General features: G+C 33.0%; 1 long non-coding RNA gene across 1 annotated transcript; it reads right to left on the bottom strand.

Annotated features, from left to right (window-relative positions):
* Positions 1-10917: 10917 nt before the first annotated feature.
* On the bottom strand, positions 10918-18779 carry LOC143073264 (uncharacterized). The gene is made up of 2 exons (XR_012977444.1): positions 18593-18779; positions 10918-17194 (listed from the first exon to the last, which is right to left on the bottom strand). It is a non-coding gene; the product is annotated as an uncharacterized LOC143073264 (long non-coding RNA).
* Between the last annotated feature and the right edge of the window lie 120 nt (positions 18780-18899).

Genomic DNA, 18899 nt, shown 5'->3' with positions numbered 1-18899 from the left:
TTGGATAGTTATGATTTTGCATTGTTACCATCATATCTAGATATATTCACAGCGATTATTTACCCTGATGGAGAATTTTCGATATCACAAACTAGTCAAAACAATTACTTAATTTTATCATCGGTATAAGGAAATAATTCGTAAATATAACTCAACATGCAGACATCTTATACGTTCAGGTATTTCACATCCAATCTTTTATGGTAATATTCTTTACAAAACACAAAAATGTCAGTATTCACCTCAAAAACTCACAAAACCTTTTAACAGACTTATTAAGAAGGGATATAGTTACGAAACTGTTGTAAGATCATTAAATATTGCATATTTTGGCTTTAATACTGATTCACTTATAGGGTCTTTGCATCGGAACTAAACACATTTGTTTAAAAAAAAAACAGTTGTTGGCATGACATGGGTTATGTTCTTCTCATATATTTTATGATAGAATGATACTAAACCCCTAACGGGAGGGATTGTGTCTGATATTCATATGATGAATATAATCTTTTAATCAGTTTAATTGAGGTCTGGAGCTGGCGTGTCAGTTAACTGCTAGTGGTCTGTTGTTATTTGTGTATTATTGTCATTTTGTTTATTTTCTTTTGTTACATCTTCAGACATCGGAATCGGACTTCTCTTGAACTGAATTTTAATGTGCGTATTGTTATGCGTTTACTTTTCTACATTGGCTAGAGGTATAGGGGGAGGGTTGAGATCTCATAAACATGTTTAACCCCGCCGCAATTTTGCGCCTGTCCCAAGTCAGGAGCCTCTGGCCTTTGTTAGTTTTGTGATTTTTAATTTTAGTTTCTTGTGTATAATTCGGAGTTTAGTATGACGTCCATTATCACTGAACTAGTATACATATGTTTAAGGGGCCAGCTGAAGGACGCCTCCGGGTGCGGGAATTTCTCGCTACATTGAAGACTCATTGGTGGCCATCGGCTGTTGTCTGCTCTATGGTCGGGCTGTTGTCGCTTTGACACATTCCCCATTTCCTTTCTCAATTTTATTAGACAAAAATAAATCTTAGGTTTTTGTTTAGTAGTTCTTTGAGGCGTCAGTTATATTGTACATCTGTGTTGACACGAATTATCATTTCCCTATCATTGATATGGTCATACATTAACTGTTGGATTTCTACACCATGATTAACATTTAATTTAACTGTATCTGGACAAAACAATTTGGAAATCGGGTCCCAAATGCTCTTCATTTTCGTACTCCATTTGGACTTTTGAACTTTTTAAAATTAAAGAGTCTTTTTGAAATCTTTCTTTCAAACTTTTAATCATAATGTAATCATGGTATCTATGATGAATATGTAGTATCCGTCGAAATATAATTTCAATTTTGTTTTCGAATGGCTGATCATTTTTGATGCAAGCAGTGTTTTGTCTATCTGTAATAATTTTTCAAGATTAAAATTTAAAAAGCAAACTTGATTAAAAATCATCCTTCAAGGGCAAACTCCAAGAAGATTTAGAAATTGTCAGTAAGATTGATAGGTCTTGTATTGTTATAATTGTTTGCTAACTGTGATCTATGTATTGATACTTTTCAAAATAATCCAAAGAAATACTGAATTTCTTCAAAATCTTGCTTTGAAGTCAGCAGTTTCTAAAGGATAGGCGAAAGATACCAAAGAGACATTCAAATTCAAAAGTGATATCCGGCCCCGGAATGGTGAGCAGATCCTGCTCCATACGTGGCACATTTCATGTTGCTCAGGTAGTACAAATGTTGATAATTTGAATTCGATTTGTCACAATAAGGGACAAAGGAGACGGAATTGTTTTAACAGTAATTTGAATATATCCTTCGTCATTTATAAAATAGATATGCCATAATGATTTGCGATTTAGCTACCTATAAATAAAGGCAACAGTAGTATACCGCGTAATAAATCGATTGAGAGAAAATAAAACGGCGGGAAACACATCAACTTAAACCAGGTTTAATCCACAATGTCTACATAGGGAAATGCCTGCACCAAGTGCGAAGAGTATGATAGTTGCTATCCATTCGTTTGATGATTGGTTTTGCCATTTGATATTGGACCTTCCGATTTCAATTTTCCTAGAGTGAAGCATTCGTATAGCTCTTCAACTGTTTCTGTATTTATACATCCTCTGCTTTCAAATATTTGGCTGTGAGCGTTCTTGATGAAGGTAAATCCAGAAAAGCGCTTCGGACGCATTGAATTATTAAACGTGTTGTTTTCATTTTTTTAAGGACTTTTATAATACTTATAATACATTTTATGAATGGTCTTCAGTCAAACTAGCCTAAATATTTTGGATAATTTACTTATGAATGTATAATTCCTAAATTTCATACACTAATAGTCTGACTGATTGGTGAAATAATTGTGGGTTTGATGAATAAGCATAAGGACACATAACAAGTTTGTACTATGCGTACATTTAAAAGATTAAATATACATTTTAAAGATTTGTGTTACAATTAATGGTCATCCTTGGTTTAAATGTTTGACCCCATGTTAAATATTTCTTCGAGGCTGTAAGTTAATCTGCCTGCCTTTCCATCATAGACATAAACAGATTAGCAAGTACAAAAGCATTCCCCACTCAGAAAGGAAGGTTGTAGTACAGACATTTTCATGTACAAAAGAGGACGAAAGATACTAAAGGGACAGTCAAACTCACAGATCGAAAAGAAATCGACAACGCCATGGCTAAAAATAAAAAGATAAACAAATAAACAAAAGTACACAAGACAATACATAGAAAACCGAAGTCCAAGTAACACGAACCCCACCAAAAACCGGTTGCCATCACAGGAGCTCCGGAATGGTATTCAGATCCTGCTCCACATGTGGCACTTGTCGTGCTGCACTTGTTATTACAAACCAGGTAAATAGTCTAATTAGGTAGGTCACATAAAGGGTGAAAAGGGAAATGGATTGTAGTTGAGACATAAGGAACATACTCGATATCATCTGTGAAAAGGTTATTCCATAACGGTCAACCAACTCGTGATTGCGTCCGATGAAGCGCCATGAGGCGGGAACTACCAATACGACCTTCAAAACTTGTCGATACAATCTAAAACCATGGAAAATTGACAAAAAAAATGTGCTGATAAACATGACAACAGTGACAACATAATAACGTTACACAATCAAACCTTGTTGTATTCATATAAACGTCTTCGTTGCATTCACCAGACCAACAAAATGACAGAAAGTGAGTAAATAAAATTAACGCATGTACACTATTCACAAATGCCCATGTTTTAACATATAGAAGAAAACCGCTTTAAATTTTTTTGTTCAATCAGTAAATTTTTCGTAACTGAGAGTTAAAATTATTGAGAAAAAAAAATAGAAAAATTGGGAGGGTAGCCACTACCATGCCATACATAATTTTCATATAAAAGAAACACCCATCAAACGTTACGCTGGAAGTCATGTTTCAAGTTGAAACCAATTGAAAATATTCTCCAAATTAAATGTTCAATGCAAATAAATTTTTGACAAAAAAATTGGTAAAAAAGTGAAATACAAAATTTTTATTAAAAAAATTTAAAAGGTAAAAGGTAATATGCAATAAGTCTTTGTTTGCAATTTCCCCACAAAAGACAATCGTTTATTGCATTAAACACTTAAGTTTTTTTTTTGTCTTGGTAACAATCAATCAAATAGCAACATACTTTATTGTAATTTAAATCTCCGGTTAATGAAACTTTATGCTTAAATATTTCATTTTTTCGAATTCCATGTCTAAACATTTCTTCGAGAGATTGTCTATACATAGTTTGAATGGTGTTTATTCGATAAATGTTGCTTACTTTCGACTTCATTCTATATGTTGCTTACTTTCGACTTCATTCTATTTGTTGCCTTTATATAACACAGTGTCTTATCATAATGAAAGTTGAACGATATAAATGTGACATTTTCATTGTATGGACATCTGTTAACTCTCTTTATAATTATTGATGTTAATATCATGATAATATTTTAGAAAAAAAATGTATCATACTTTTCACTTGTTCTTTTACCATTGTAAGTACCGGTATCAGGATCCTGTCCTCCTAAATACAATGTGTAATGGTGTATATATAGTATGTAAAACAAGGGCAAAAGATACCAGAGGAACATTCAAATTCATTAATCGAAAATAAACTGACAACGCCCTGGCTAAAAATGGAAAATGACAAATCGACAAACAATACTATGCAACACAGACCATAGAAAACTAAGGACTAAGCAACACAAACACAACCAAAAACTTAGGGAGGTCTCAGGTGGTCCAGAAGGATAAGAAAAGTCTGCTCCACATATGGCATCAGTCATATTGCTCATGTTAGTAAAAACTCGGCAACAAATCTGATGCGCTAAGTCGCATTCGTGACAAGAGGGCGAGATTGTAGGGGTAAATTCAGTAAATAAATATACGTCATCAGGGACCGCCCATTTAGGGGAGAGCTTTCTGTATAAAAGTGAAGTCATGTGCTCTTCTGATTGGTAGATAATGTTTGTAATAAATATTTTTTGGTAATTGGATCAAAATTAGAGTTGAAAAAAAAATAAAAAATAAATGCTGAATGTACTAATTTTTTTCCCTACAGGGTTGAAAAGTTATGGCGGTCAATATAGGAATTCAGTGCGAATCTACATTGTTTGTAAACAAGGCCATGTGAATGCCCAAAAATGCCGCATGACCCTATGTTTTTATTGTTGCAAAAGATAGGGCTACATTTGTACTTTCATGAATGATATATGAAAGTTTTTAATTTCTAAAAGGTAAATCAGGTATAAATTTATTCCCACACATAGATTAGCATTAAAGTCAATGGGAGATTTTTTACTGAATTTACCCCTATACTATAAGAAAATATGCACTTTTTCACTGTACTTGTTCAAGGCCACACAATAATCACAAAACTTATTTCCTGTAAATGTTAATGTAATGAAAGGATTTTGGAACCATTTGAAGTTGTTTTTTACACAAATTTCTATCTTTAACTGCGGCTATCCAGGATGCACTCTGTGTACTGTGGGAGAAGCATGGAGAATATGGTAAAAATCAGTTTTTGTGTCCAGATTAAAAGAAACAATAGAAATTACACTTGAGAGTTATGATATCAATGAAATGCATGAATATTCTCCCCATTTACATCACATTTTGCACATATTTCTCCTCATAATGTCTAAAATCATATGAAAAAAATGGATTACCTCCCTTTGACATAGTGGTTTTTTTAGCTGTGTTCCTCATGTTAAGTTGTAGAACAAGTGGTAAATAAGCACTTTTCTAGTATTTTAACACTCAAATAATCTGACCGCATGAATGTATTCATTTATTTTTACATAACGCGTTGCGATTCTTTATTTAAAGCATATACTAGACAACTTTTCATGATTACATGTCCTTCATCTATGAAACAACAGTTTAAGTGTTTGTAACTGGATTTTTATGTTAAATGATTGCTTTTAAATATTCTAAATTGTTACTTTAATCTCCCAAATGTAAAGTTTGGTCATACCTAATCTTATTTTTTCATATTTGGCACTTTTTTCTACTTCAGTTCTGGCTGTCTAGTTTTGGCGAAGTACCCATCCTGATGTTGGGGTAACATGAATTTCTGCAGAGTGATTGTCAATGACATTTTGTGAAATTTACAAGTAATTAAAACACAGATTTAGTATAATGAAACATAATTGTTGATTTATTTGGTATGAAACTGCTTAAAAAAGCCTTTGAAAAGTTTTTGTGTGGTCTTTTCATGGTATTTAATCAAAACTTCCATATAAGGAAAAAAATAACTAAGAGTACACCAAGACTTTAGTTTCTAGATGTACTTGCAATACTGGTCAAAGCAAACACAGAAAACAATTCATATTTATTAAAAATAGTATTTTACACCATTCTTTCAAAAACAGTCAATGCGCAACTTTATATACAAAATATACATCGGCCGCAGTATGGGCTGTAGTATAAATTTTGCTCTATCTTTACAAATTCAGCATTTATGAAGGTTGTATTGAAACTGGAACTTGAAAATTGGATACATTACATGTTTATTACAAAAAAAGTTGGAAAAGAAGTAAAAAAGTCCCTTATAGGGGTAAATTCAGTAAATAGATATACGTCATCAGGGACCGCCCATTTAGGGGAGAGCTTTCTGTCTAAAAGTGAAGTCATGTGCTCTTCTGATTGGTAGATAATGTTTGTAATAAATATTTTTTGGTAGTTGGATCAAAATTAGAGTTGAAAAAAAAAATAAAAAATAAATGCTGAATGTACTAATTTTTAGCTCACCTGGCCCGAAGGGCCAAGTGAGCTTTTCCCATCACTTTGCGTCCGGCGTCCGTCGTCGTCGTCCGTCGTCGTCCGTCGTCCGTCGTCCGTCGTCGTTAACTTTTACAAAAATCTTCTCCTCTGAAACTACTGGGCCAAATTGAACCAAACTTGGCCACAATCATCTTTGGGGTATCTAGTTTAAAAAATGTGTGGCGTGATCCGGTCAACCAACCAAGATGGCCGCCACGGCTAAAAATAGAACATGGGGGTAAAATGCAGTTTTTGGCTTATAACTCAAAAACCAAAGCATTTAGAGGAAATCTGACGGGGTAAATATGTTTATCAGGTCAAGATCTATCTGCCCTGAAATTTTCAGATGAATCGGTCAACCCATAGTTGGGTTGCTGCCCCTGAATTGGTAATTTTGAGGAAATTTTGCTGTTTTTGGTTATTATCTTGAATATTATTATAGATAGAGATAAACTGTAAACAGCAATAATGTTCGGCAAAGTTAGATTTACAAATAAGTCAACATGACCGAAATGGTCAGTTGACCCCTTTAGGAGTTATTGCCCTTTATAGTCAATTTTTAACCATTTTTCATAAATCTAAGTAATCTTTTACAAAAATCTTCTCCTCTGAAACTACTGGGCCAAATTAATCCAAACTTTGCCACAATCATCTTTGGGGTATCTAGTTTAAAAAATGTGTGGCGTGACCCGGTCAACCAACCAAGATGGCCGCCACGGCTAAAAATAGAACATAGGGGTAAAATGCAGTTTTTGGCTTATAACTCAAAAACCAAAGCATTTAGAGGAAATCTGATGTGGGGTAAAAATGTTTATCAGGTCAAGATCTATCTGCCCTGAAATTTTCAGATGAATCAGTCAACCTGTTGTTGGGTTGCTGCCCCTGAATTGGTAATTTTGAGGAAATTTTGCTGTTTTTGGTTATTATCTTGAATATTATTATAGATAGAGATAAACTGTAAACAGCAATAATGTTCATCAAAGTAAGATTTACAAATAAGTCAACATGACCGAAATGGTCAGTTGACCCCTTTAGGAGTTATTGCCCTTTATAGTCAATTTTTAACCATTTTTCGTAAATCTTAGTTATCTTTTACAAAAATCTTCTCCTCTGAAACTACTGGGCCAAATTAATTCAAACTTTGCCACAATCATCTTTGAGGTACCTTATTTCAAAAATGTGTCCCATGACCTGGCCATCCAACCAAGATGGCCACCACGGCTAAAAATAGAACAGGGGTAAAATGTAGTTTTTTGCTTATAACTCTGAAACCAAATCATTTAGAGGAAATCTGACAAGGAGTTAAATTGTTAATCAAGTCAATATATATCTGCCCTGAAATATTCAAATGAATTGGACAACCGGTTGTTGGGTTGCTGCCCTCCAATTGGTAATTTTTAAAGAAATTTTGCTGTTTTTGGTTATTATCTTGAATACTATTATAGATAGCGATAAACTGTAAACAGCGATAATGTTCATCAAAGTACGATCTACAAATAAGTCCATGACCTAAATGGTCAATTGACCCCTTAAGGAGTTATTGCCCTTTATAGTCATTTTTTAACAATTTTCATTAATTTGGTAAATTTATGTAAATTTTTACCAAATATTTTTCTCTGTTACTAATGGGCAAAGTTCATTATAGATATAATTGTAAGAAGCAAGAATGTTCAGTAAAGTAAGAACTTCAAACACATCACCATCACCAAAATACAATTTTGTCATGAATCCATTTGTGTCCTTTGTTTAATATGCACATAGACCAAGGTGAGCGACACAGGCTCTTTAGAGCCTCTAGTTTTCCCTACAGGGTTGAAAAGTTATGGGGGTCAATATAGGAATTCAGTGCGAATCTACATTGTTTGTAAACAAGGCCATGTGAATGCCCAAAAATGCCGCATGACCCTATGTTTTTATTGTTGCAAAAGATAGGGCTACATTTGTACTTTCATGAATGATATATGAAAGTTTTTAATTTCTAAAAGGTAAATCAGGTATAAATTTATTCCCACACATAGATTAGCATTAAAGTCAATGGGAGATTTTTTACTGAATTTACCCCTGTAGTGACATTAGGAACATATACGCTATCATCTGTGAAACGGATATTCCGTAACGTCAACTAACTCATGATGGCGTCCGAAAAATTAACGAACGGATATTTCAACATCATCATTTGAAACTCTTGGTTTGATAGCTGCTTTATAGCCAGCAACCTCCAATCAAGGAAATCATAGTTGGAAATACAAGCCCGGTAATAGCATATCATCTTGGTGATGTATCCTCTGTATGCAGGCGCTGGAATGTTGATACATATAAATGGAAAGTGCTTAATTGGGAAACTGAAATCATCTCTTTCGTCGTAAAGATTTGTTTTCAACCGACCCTTATTGTCAATTTCTAGATGTAAGTCAAGATATGAGCCAGACTTAACTGGACATATTGTATCTTTTATCCCAAGTTCGATTGGAAAGACGCGTTCAATATAGTCACCTGCGTTTTAATTATTCAGTGAAAGGACATCATCTTTATAGCGGAAAGTATAGTTTGAAGAAACTGCCAACTTCTTTTCTTTTTTCTTAGAAGTTCCTGTATGAAATCAGCTTAAAATAAATAAGAATGAAAAACATGTCGGCAAGAAAAAGAGAGGATGAGCACAGTTTGTTCCCATGTGAGTGTCGATAGTTTGATGAAAAACACGTCCTCCAAACGGTACAAATATGTTATCAATAAAAAAAAAAAACAAGTATCTTGATAATGTCAGTTTCAGATAATGTTTTGTTTGAATCAGATTACAGTTTTACACAGTAGGATTTGTTCCTCCCTCAGACAATGTACTGGTATCTACGTTAGCCATTCTTTTTTATGAAAGAAACCAATACCAATTAACCCTTTCAATTTGCCCTTCAGTTTCAAATGAGGAATAGTTGTGTAAAGTTTAGAAAAGTCATATGGTTTAATACTATTGCAAGATGAAAGAGTCTCAGATTATATGTAAGTATTTTTGGATTTTTTTAGTATCCACGTCTGATGGCGTCTGATGAGGCGCCATGAGTCGGGAACTACCAATATGACCTTCAAAGCTTGTCGATACAATCTAAAATCACCATGGAAAATTGACAAAAAATGAACAAATACATAACACACTTCATTTCAACATTGCGATGATAACTATGACAACAGTCAATGTAGCGTACGAATTGGCAAATTAATAATAAACTCATGATATATATCAGGATAAAAAATTTGTATGCATTAAGCGCATTTTGACTATAAAAAAACTCATATGTGACGATCGAATCAAAAAGGTTAAAGCTGGGGTCACACATTCACGATTTTTACTGCCGTCTTTGACAAGACCATTCCCGATTAAAAATTATCAAAAGTCTGATCAAGATCCTATCAATCGTGGATGGAAATTCAAATTTTAATTATAATTTGTAAAAAAAAAATTTAATCACGACAACAATCAGATATTGTTCAGGAAGCGTCGATATTCAACCGTTTCCAAGCGAATTTATCCCGAAAATCCCGTTCTAAATCCGCTTCTAATCCGATTTGTATCTTTCGCCAGGTAAAATTCGACCGAGTCTGTCACGACTGGGTCCCGATTCTACCGAATGTAATCCGACAGAGATCAGATAGTGACAAGACAGTGAACCGACGCTGACGGAAGTTATCCGTTCGAAAACTGTCGGCATACTCGGGATGATCAGGTACTGTCGGAACGTAATCCTATCACGGTCCGCTCTATCGCAATTCCAAACGGCTTTGTCTGGTCACAGTCGTATTGTATTCTGTAATTGTCGGGACTCTGACGTGGGTATCATTGACGAATTTAGAATTAATAACGGGACTGTTTCGTAACGGTTTCGTCAAAAACGATTCGCAATCGACAAGATCTGGATTCAATCTGGACTCAATCGGCAGAAAAACAGCAATCAAAAATTTCTCCAGATCATTCCCGTTCCACAGGTCACCGTCCCGAATACACAGAACATTGTTAGGAATTCGATATGGTACATCAGAATCTGTCACGACAAAGGCACGATTGTAATCCGACTAGACAAAATCGGCTGAGTTTCCCCGAATGTTACGGGACGCACCTAACTGTCGGGGTGCTTTACCGATCTATTCGGACTCTTCCCGACCAGTACGAATCTGTTACGATCTAAAACGACTGCGTTCAGACAATAATAGGACATTCCAGATAATTGAGGATACTAATCCGACTTTTTCACTTTTCGTGTCGTATCGCTGTCTGATCTCAAACGGGAGCAATAATCAGCAATGTGTGAACCCCGCATAACAAGGATAAGTTATGTACTTAGTTGATTATCATGGAAGATCCAACATCCCGAACAGTTTTGCCAATTTCAGATAATATGGTCTATTACTTTGGAATAAAATCCTTAGCACCTAAGTTTTGTGAACAATTCACATTATGATCATATCAATGATAATTTAAGTAAACACATCAGGTATTCATTAATAAATGTTTTGATGTTTTAAAAGAAACTTATTTGAACTGACCATGTTGACTTCCTGTAAGATTTGAATTTGTAAGTTTGGGTTGAATACAGTAACTGATAAGACATAAAGGCAAGTAAGCTTGTGTTGGTGAAGATTTATTATTATATTGAAAATAAATAAACAAAATATATTTTTGATGTGAATCCGTCGTATTTTCTACCTCTCATTAGCATTACAATGCATTCAAATACCTTTTAATGAAGAAGATTGACAATCCTTCATTTTACATTCAACCATTTTCACTTATTGTTTTTTCTTAATACTTAGCAAACATACTTTTTGTTCTTACATTTTTCTATTTTCTATCATGTGATAGAGAACATAATGAAAATTAAGAAAACATTTATGTTCTAGAGTGTACTTGTTTTCTGCCTTTAACATAATCGTAATGTTATATTAATAAATATAAAGATCCATAACAGTATCACACGAGACTTTGTACAAAGATAGACAACTCTAATATTCATAAAGTTTTTAAAAAATCCTTCATATGTTTTATGAACATTAATGTAGCAACCATTACAACAATACTGCATCGGATGCACATTTTGTCAGTTAAGATCCCTTCGGTGATGCTTGACGCCAAACCATTTCAATATCTAACTTCTTTAAAAAATACTATTTTGATAAAATCGTAGCTATTTGTTTTAATTGAATGAGTTTTCTAAAGACAAATGGAACATATTGCACAATAAAATGCAACTATTCGCTAATTATTCATAAACTATGACACGGACATGCATAAAACACAATGACATTTAAACCACTCCTATTCCGGCTATATAATTCTTAAAAACGATATGTTGAAATTGTGTATGTCTCAAAAGTTTCTTTTTTGTTTGTTTTTGCAACTCTTGTGCATACAGGAGGAGAGTGGATCGTGACCCTTTGCTAGCAAAATGTAGAAACTCTAAAACTCTTCATTTGACTGAATAGTCCTCGTCATAATGTTCATGAACTCCATCAAAAGAATTGTAGTAAAAACTTTAGATGTCGGAAATCGTGACTATCTGCGTTTATAAGCTTGATGCGTTTACTTGAAAGACCATATGGAAAATTCAAAACTTAAAATTCGCTAAGTAAAAAGTATTTTGAACAATATGAATTAGTAAGTAGTAAACTAAATATTATCCTTTTCCAACCTCGATTGATGTTTATGGACTAATACTAATAATATCAATCTGTATTTCCATGTTGATGTGTTTTATGAAGATTTGACCTTGTACTGTCTACTGATTGGAAAAATCTTTGATGTTTAAGAATAAATCACGATTCTTATAAAACAATTGAAATATAACCACAACACACCATTAGAAATACTTAATTGAGATTATTTGCTCTCATCATCATTACATGTGGTATATACTCTTTAATCATCCGTGAAGTATTTTGATCAACGATTAGCCTATAAACAACATCGGACAACAGATAGTACAATTTCTGTATTTACATTACATAATAAAGACTTGAAAAACGAATTGTCATAATCAATGTATTGTATAACTTATCATATTTAATAGATATAATTTGTACTGTATAATCTCCCTGGTTAAACATTAACGAATTAACAGGGATACCTGACTGAATGCTGTGAGTCGAGTACTATGTAAAAACAGCAGAGAAATGTGCAATAAAAAAATTATTTTGTATAAAGAAAAAATTGTATCATTATTTTTTGTTAACGCATAAATTATTCAGACAATCGAAGAAAATATTGCAAAAAAATAACTGCCTAGTAACTATCAATCTTTTAACCTTATGGGTTAGATTATTAAACATGACCTATCCCACGTCATCAGCTGAGTTCAGCTTTTCGTAAGGTTTTTTTCATTCTTTTTCTTCTTTAATACATCAATTTAAATTTACTAACCATTTGATAAAAGTGTTTAAGTTTTTTTTTGACTTGTGGTTTATCACATTTGTATTTATGCAAATGGAATATTTTAACTTTATTTTTTCTTTTACTGTAATATCCTTAATCTTTACATATTCATATCACGAAGATGGGTACTGATTCATAGAAAGATATATTGTAAATTCATTACGAAACATGCGACAATCTTTATCTTCATGGAGAAAAAAAGTAAAATTGTTATTAGTTTATCAAGTATAGACCAAAATGTTATTATTTTCAAATTATGTGTAATAGTTTTTATAAACATTTCTTTCATCATTTTTGTGGGTCTTTGATAGCGATAGCTGACTATGTGATATATGCTTTGTTCATTGTTGAAGGCCGTACGGTGGCTTATAGTTGTTGATTTCAAATTCATTTGGTCACTTGTAGAGATTTGTTTCATTGACTCATTGGGAATCGAACAACATCTTTTATTTTTAAATTGAGTGAAAATATATATCTGCTCGTTTCGTCTACACCATGCTTAGAATGTTTTGTAAACATTTGATTTACAATCATGACCATATCAATGATAATTCAAATCGATGTGTTTGGAAATATCAAAACATATCATAACAGTTGTAAAAGTAGTATGTAATACTTTGTTTTAGAGGTCGGTCATTCAAAAACGTATCAACTGTATCATAAACGTTGACGAATAATCATCTGGAGATATACCAAAAATATTATTCGATCCCGAGCTTAAGACTATTAAAGTTTTCCCCTCTGTCCCTCTGGTATTTTTCGTCCCTCTTTTCCAATAATTTCGTCAGCTCCACAATTAAATACTAGTATTAGAAATTAATCAGTTGACCATTTGCATTATTGAAAGTATATACAATTAAAGCTCAGGATCACACTGGTAAATCTGCAGATGTGTATACGTTAACGTATATGATACGGTTGGTACGTCTTTAAATGACCGACCTCTATTAACGCTTGTTTGAAATTCCTCCATGAAGACGAAACGCGCGTCTGACGTATCAAATTTTAAGCCTGGTACCTTTAAAAACTATCGTATTGTTTTTCTTATTAAAAATACATTTAAACTTTCATAAATAAAAACTTCCCTACGACAGTTCGAACTGCATCTGTTTTCATAAATTATGTCTTTTTATGAGCTTAGAAGGAGGTCCGTCATTCTGTTCAAAGCTTTGATATAGGGATGAACTCCGTTCTCGTCACGGACTTCGTGGCTGTCAGGAAATTTGGATGTTGGGCGGCAATAAACGAATGCACAGTCTTCATCAGTAGCAAACCAAATTTTCAGTCTTTGTAATATTTTCAGTGCCCAGATTTGAATATAACCTGTTCTATATCTTAAAGAACACACAAGATTGTATCTCATTAGTCGTAATGCTAGTTTATGACTTGGTGTATAACACTTATGAAATACAATTTGGTCATTAAGAAGACCATACGATAGCTGTGGGTCAAGTTCAAAGAATAAAGCATTCTTCAACATATAAGATGTAATAATTTCGGGATTCCAATCTGATGCTGAATCACAGAAACTCCTCAACGACTTTGTCAATGTATATGCATCTTTTACTTCTGTCGGTAGCCTCATTACTATGCATCTCTCTACATTTAGAAACGATAGACGAGCGAAGTCGCTATCTCGGCAAATTATATGCCATTGATATTCCCTATGGCTAATAAAGTTTGTTACCGGAGAGGGAATCAAGTTGTGGATTACTTCAGAAATGTGTTGTTTAACTATAACGGGTACTAAGTCAATATTTATGGTCAGATCTCGTGCTTCCATTCCTATCCATATTAATCGAAGTGGTGTTATGAGTAATCTACCTACGACAAGGTTTGTTTTTATCCATTCTACAGATTTTCCCATTGGAAGAAAATTCCAGTAAAACGGTAAATCTTTCCAAAAATCATTTGAATTAAGTACTGAATAAATGTGGGAATTAAATGTTTCATAGATATAACAGCTTAATGATTTGCCACTATGCCCAATGTCTGTAATATCGTCTGTTTTTGCGTTGATATCTTTACGGATATCGTTCAATGCAACTTCGTTTTCGTGCTCAAATGTATCAAAGTAAAAACGAGGACTTAAAGAGATTAAATGAAACTGAAAGTCAAATTCATCAAGTGGTAGAATTTTAGTTTCCTCACTTATACTTCCGGCTAATTCTATTTTCGATTGAAAATTTGTATCGATTTCATTTAAGTGTTCTGATATTTTATTGACTAGTTTCGTGACATCTTTAAAGATTATGCGTTCAATGTTACTCATAATTAATGGTCCAAAATTATGATAATGCAGTAAAAAATCTACCAGTTCTAATCCTTTTAAATCTTCTTTATTTACATCTGTCGATTTACAAGACACAGATTCTTTTGCTTTTTTAATGGTACATCCATTTGCATCTTCACGTGTCTTGCAACAAGAATACTGTAGTATATTTTCTTGTTGTGGTTTATTATTATATGACCATTTAAGGGCATACGATACAGTTTTGAACCTGTATTTACAAGTTGAAGAAAATTTGCATATAGGCTATTTTTTACCTGATTAAATCAAATATGTAATAAAAAATATACCTTCATGTGCTACTTTTTGAGTAAAATAAGGTCGAAATTTTGTATATTTGCTCAAAATTCAGATTTGTGTCCGTATTTTCTTTTACGAAAGAAAGACATAACTTTTTTGTTTTAAAAGATAAACACAAAATGGTTTTTGTTAAATAATCGGTAATTTCTGCATTTTATAAGTATCATTAAAAATTATGCAATTTTTATTCCGAAATAACTCTATATTTATCAAATGTTCATGAATAGGGGAAAACACGTCATTTTTTGCTGCATGTTTATCAAAATTAAAAAAATTGCGCTATTTACAGTTTTATAAAATTTGGGTCACATAATCTCCTTGCAAAATGAAACAAATTGCTGTTTTAAAAAATAGGGGTCCATGCACTCGTTTTCAAATTAAATCAGTTTGAATGATAAAAATCATTCGAAAAATGTATCTTTTCCCGATATGTCAGAGTTTGACGTCGCGAAAATAACATTTTACGTTAGCAACGTCATTACCTTCACTGTAACTGTATCGTATGCCCTTAAAATGCTTGTCCACCAATACTGCGTTTATTAATATGTTAGAAGAGTCATAATCCAGAGGTGATTTTCCTTGGTTATCGATAACATTCATATCAAATGTAGAAATACCCATGTAATTCAATGCTGCAGTGTTGTTTTCAAATAAAGACAGATGTTGGACACGTCTTCCATAATTATCTTGTGCATCTAAATCTGTCTTATCTATGTTTTCAGATAACAATTTTAATGCAGACAATTCCTCCTCCTCATTTCTTATCTTGTATTTTCTAGAAGGATGTAAAACAGAATAATGTAAACAAGTCCTGCCAAATGCATCTCTGACAAATGGTCGACCTCCTACATTCAAAAGAAACTTCAACAAACGTGTAAATCTAAACCAACTAGCATAATGTAATATTGTACGACCATGTAAATCGGTTTCGTTAAGGTCAAGTCCATATTTGGATAATATTTCAACCTTGGTTATAATGTCTGTTTCCATTTTCTCTTTGTCCATACGGTATTTGTCAGAAAGACTGCCATAATTTGATGCTAATTTGACCTTATGAGAACATTTTTCCATGAAAATATTTAGATTTTCAGGTGTCAATAGTAACAATAAATAATGAAACGCTGTAAAGATTCCTTCTGGCTGCGATATATTTATGTCTGCGTTATGTTCAACTAACAACAGCACTATATCGAGACTTGCATCACTTCCTTGTAAACAATGAGAGTATAACATAGGTGTAAGGTCATCATCATTTCTACAATTTGCATCTGCTCCGACAGACAAAAACAAAGATAGCAAAGGAAGATTAGCTGTTTCCATGGCCCAAAGTAAAGGTCGGTGTTCACTGTCACCATTTGGGTCTGTATTATAAGTTTGTATTAGATCCCTGGCAAATTCTCTGATGTCGGTATCTGAAATATGGCCAAGTTCATCACTTCCTCGAAGTCGACAAAGTTTACACAGAAAATGATTTCTGAAAGTTTTTACGTTCTGGCTAGTCTCATGTCTTGTCATTTCGAACCAGCTTCTGATTTTATGGAGTTGATGGATTGGTCGATGAATACCTAATGTGAAGTATGTATTGTTTTGTTCTGTGTAGGGAATAATTTTTTGAAGAGGACTATGAAATCTTTCGTACAAATTAATTTTACAAGCATATGGTAAAATTAAGTTCCATATTTCAGGTACAACATTCTGATCAGCAGCCATATGCAGGACAGTTTTACGGCTATTAATCCATGAGTTAACTAGTTTTTCTTTATTGTTGTCTTGTGAAGATAGAAATATTTCTTTGCATCTTTTGGTGTCATTTTGTGTGACTAAGGAGGCAAATGCCTGTAGTTCTTCTTCTGTCTCCATAGTTCAGTGAAGAAAAGTTAAAATCTAAAATTATTCAATTGAGATTAAATTAAGTGTCAATAATAAATTCCTTGTCATCATTTGTTCATTTGCATTTTTTGGAGTGTTTCACCAGAAACTGTAGTTGCAAATCAGCATTTTTAGAAATAACCATTTAGAACAGAATGATTTATCTGTAATTGAAAGAGGTTAAGTTATTTACCACTTTTATCTTATCATTCATCTTTCTATCATTCCAACTTGAAGACTGCATATGTGTTTCATAGACCGATAACATTTTTTTTAAATTATTGCATTTACTGTGTTAATTTTCTCTATCCATCACAGTAATGTTAACATTGCCATATAAGCGGAGATTTAGCTAGCCATACATTTAAGTTTAACGCACATTTTTATTAAATGTCCTGTACCAAGTTAGGAATATGGCAAGTGATATCAAATAGTCCGTTTTTAAATATATTGATATTTGTTTTTGTTGCATTTCCGTGTTTCTGTTGTTCCGATGTTTCCTCTTATAGTTAAAGTGTTTCTGTAACGCGGACTTGTTTTATCTTACTCAACAGCGATATACTACTGTTGCCTTTATTTAACAATGTGTACAGAATGATTATCATATATTTTGGAGCTAAATAGTGCAACTTTCAATATTACTAGAACACACCCGTGATATCGCGGGTCCGTGACTGAATTAAAGTATTTAACTATGCGCAAGCCTTATTTTAGTATTAGTATTGTGATCTGATAAAGTCATGCCGATTATAAGATACACAGTTTTCTCTGCTTTCAAATCTTTCTGTTTCAACACACGTCGAACTGGAACTTATCAATTATTGATAATATTAATTATTTGGAAAAACAAAAGGTCCTGGAATGGAGTATTTTTTAATTAACAGCATTGTCCTATATTAGTTATAAATAAAGTTGAATTCTTTGATTCGCTGTTTTACTTCATGCCCGCTAACAAATTGAAAACTGTACCTATACGCCTTATTTGTAGTCGTATTGTACTGATTAAAATAGTACAATAGGTAACAATTTGACAATTTAGTAGTGTCAAAACTGTGATTATGACCTGTGTATATAGCATATAAATCCTAAACACACCGGTTGGTGGTGCGCCTGTCAGATGCGAAACGTACAGATAAGGTAATAGGTAACAGGTGAATATACTATTGGTATCGGTATCGGACTCGACCCGGAACTTCTTAATTATTGGCAATATTAATTACGTGGAAAACAAAAGGGCCTGGAGTGGTGTAATTTTAATCTACATCTTTGTACTATATTAGTTATATATAAATTTGAATTCTTTGATTTGTCGTTTTTACGTTATGACGGCTGACTAATTGGACCTCGTAATTTTAGTATTATAGATAAGAATAATTTAACATATATTCCATGTATTCAGAAAGGCAAACTTACCACATAAACTTCGAATCGTGAAATTAATCTCGTTCATACATTCTTATGACAAGTAGGTTTCCGGTATTATATATATAGCTCAATACATAACAGGTGTCTTAGGATTATATATGTGCATAGATGTGTACGTGTTACTTTACATGTATTGCACATGTATATTTAAATACCTTAAATACCCTGCTGCATGACATAACTACTTTGTAGGATATTGTAAATTGTTACAAAGAAAGCGTTCTGTAACAATATGATGGCGAATATAACCCTATCTTTGATGTGATGGATCAGTAAGGTTTTGTCATTATACACA

This window comes from Mytilus galloprovincialis, chromosome 4, assembly GCF_965363235.1.
Source record: "Mytilus galloprovincialis chromosome 4, xbMytGall1.hap1.1, whole genome shotgun sequence".
NCBI lineage: Eukaryota > Metazoa > Mollusca > Bivalvia > Mytilida > Mytilidae > Mytilus > Mytilus galloprovincialis.
This window is presented reverse-complemented; position numbering and strand designations above follow the sequence as displayed.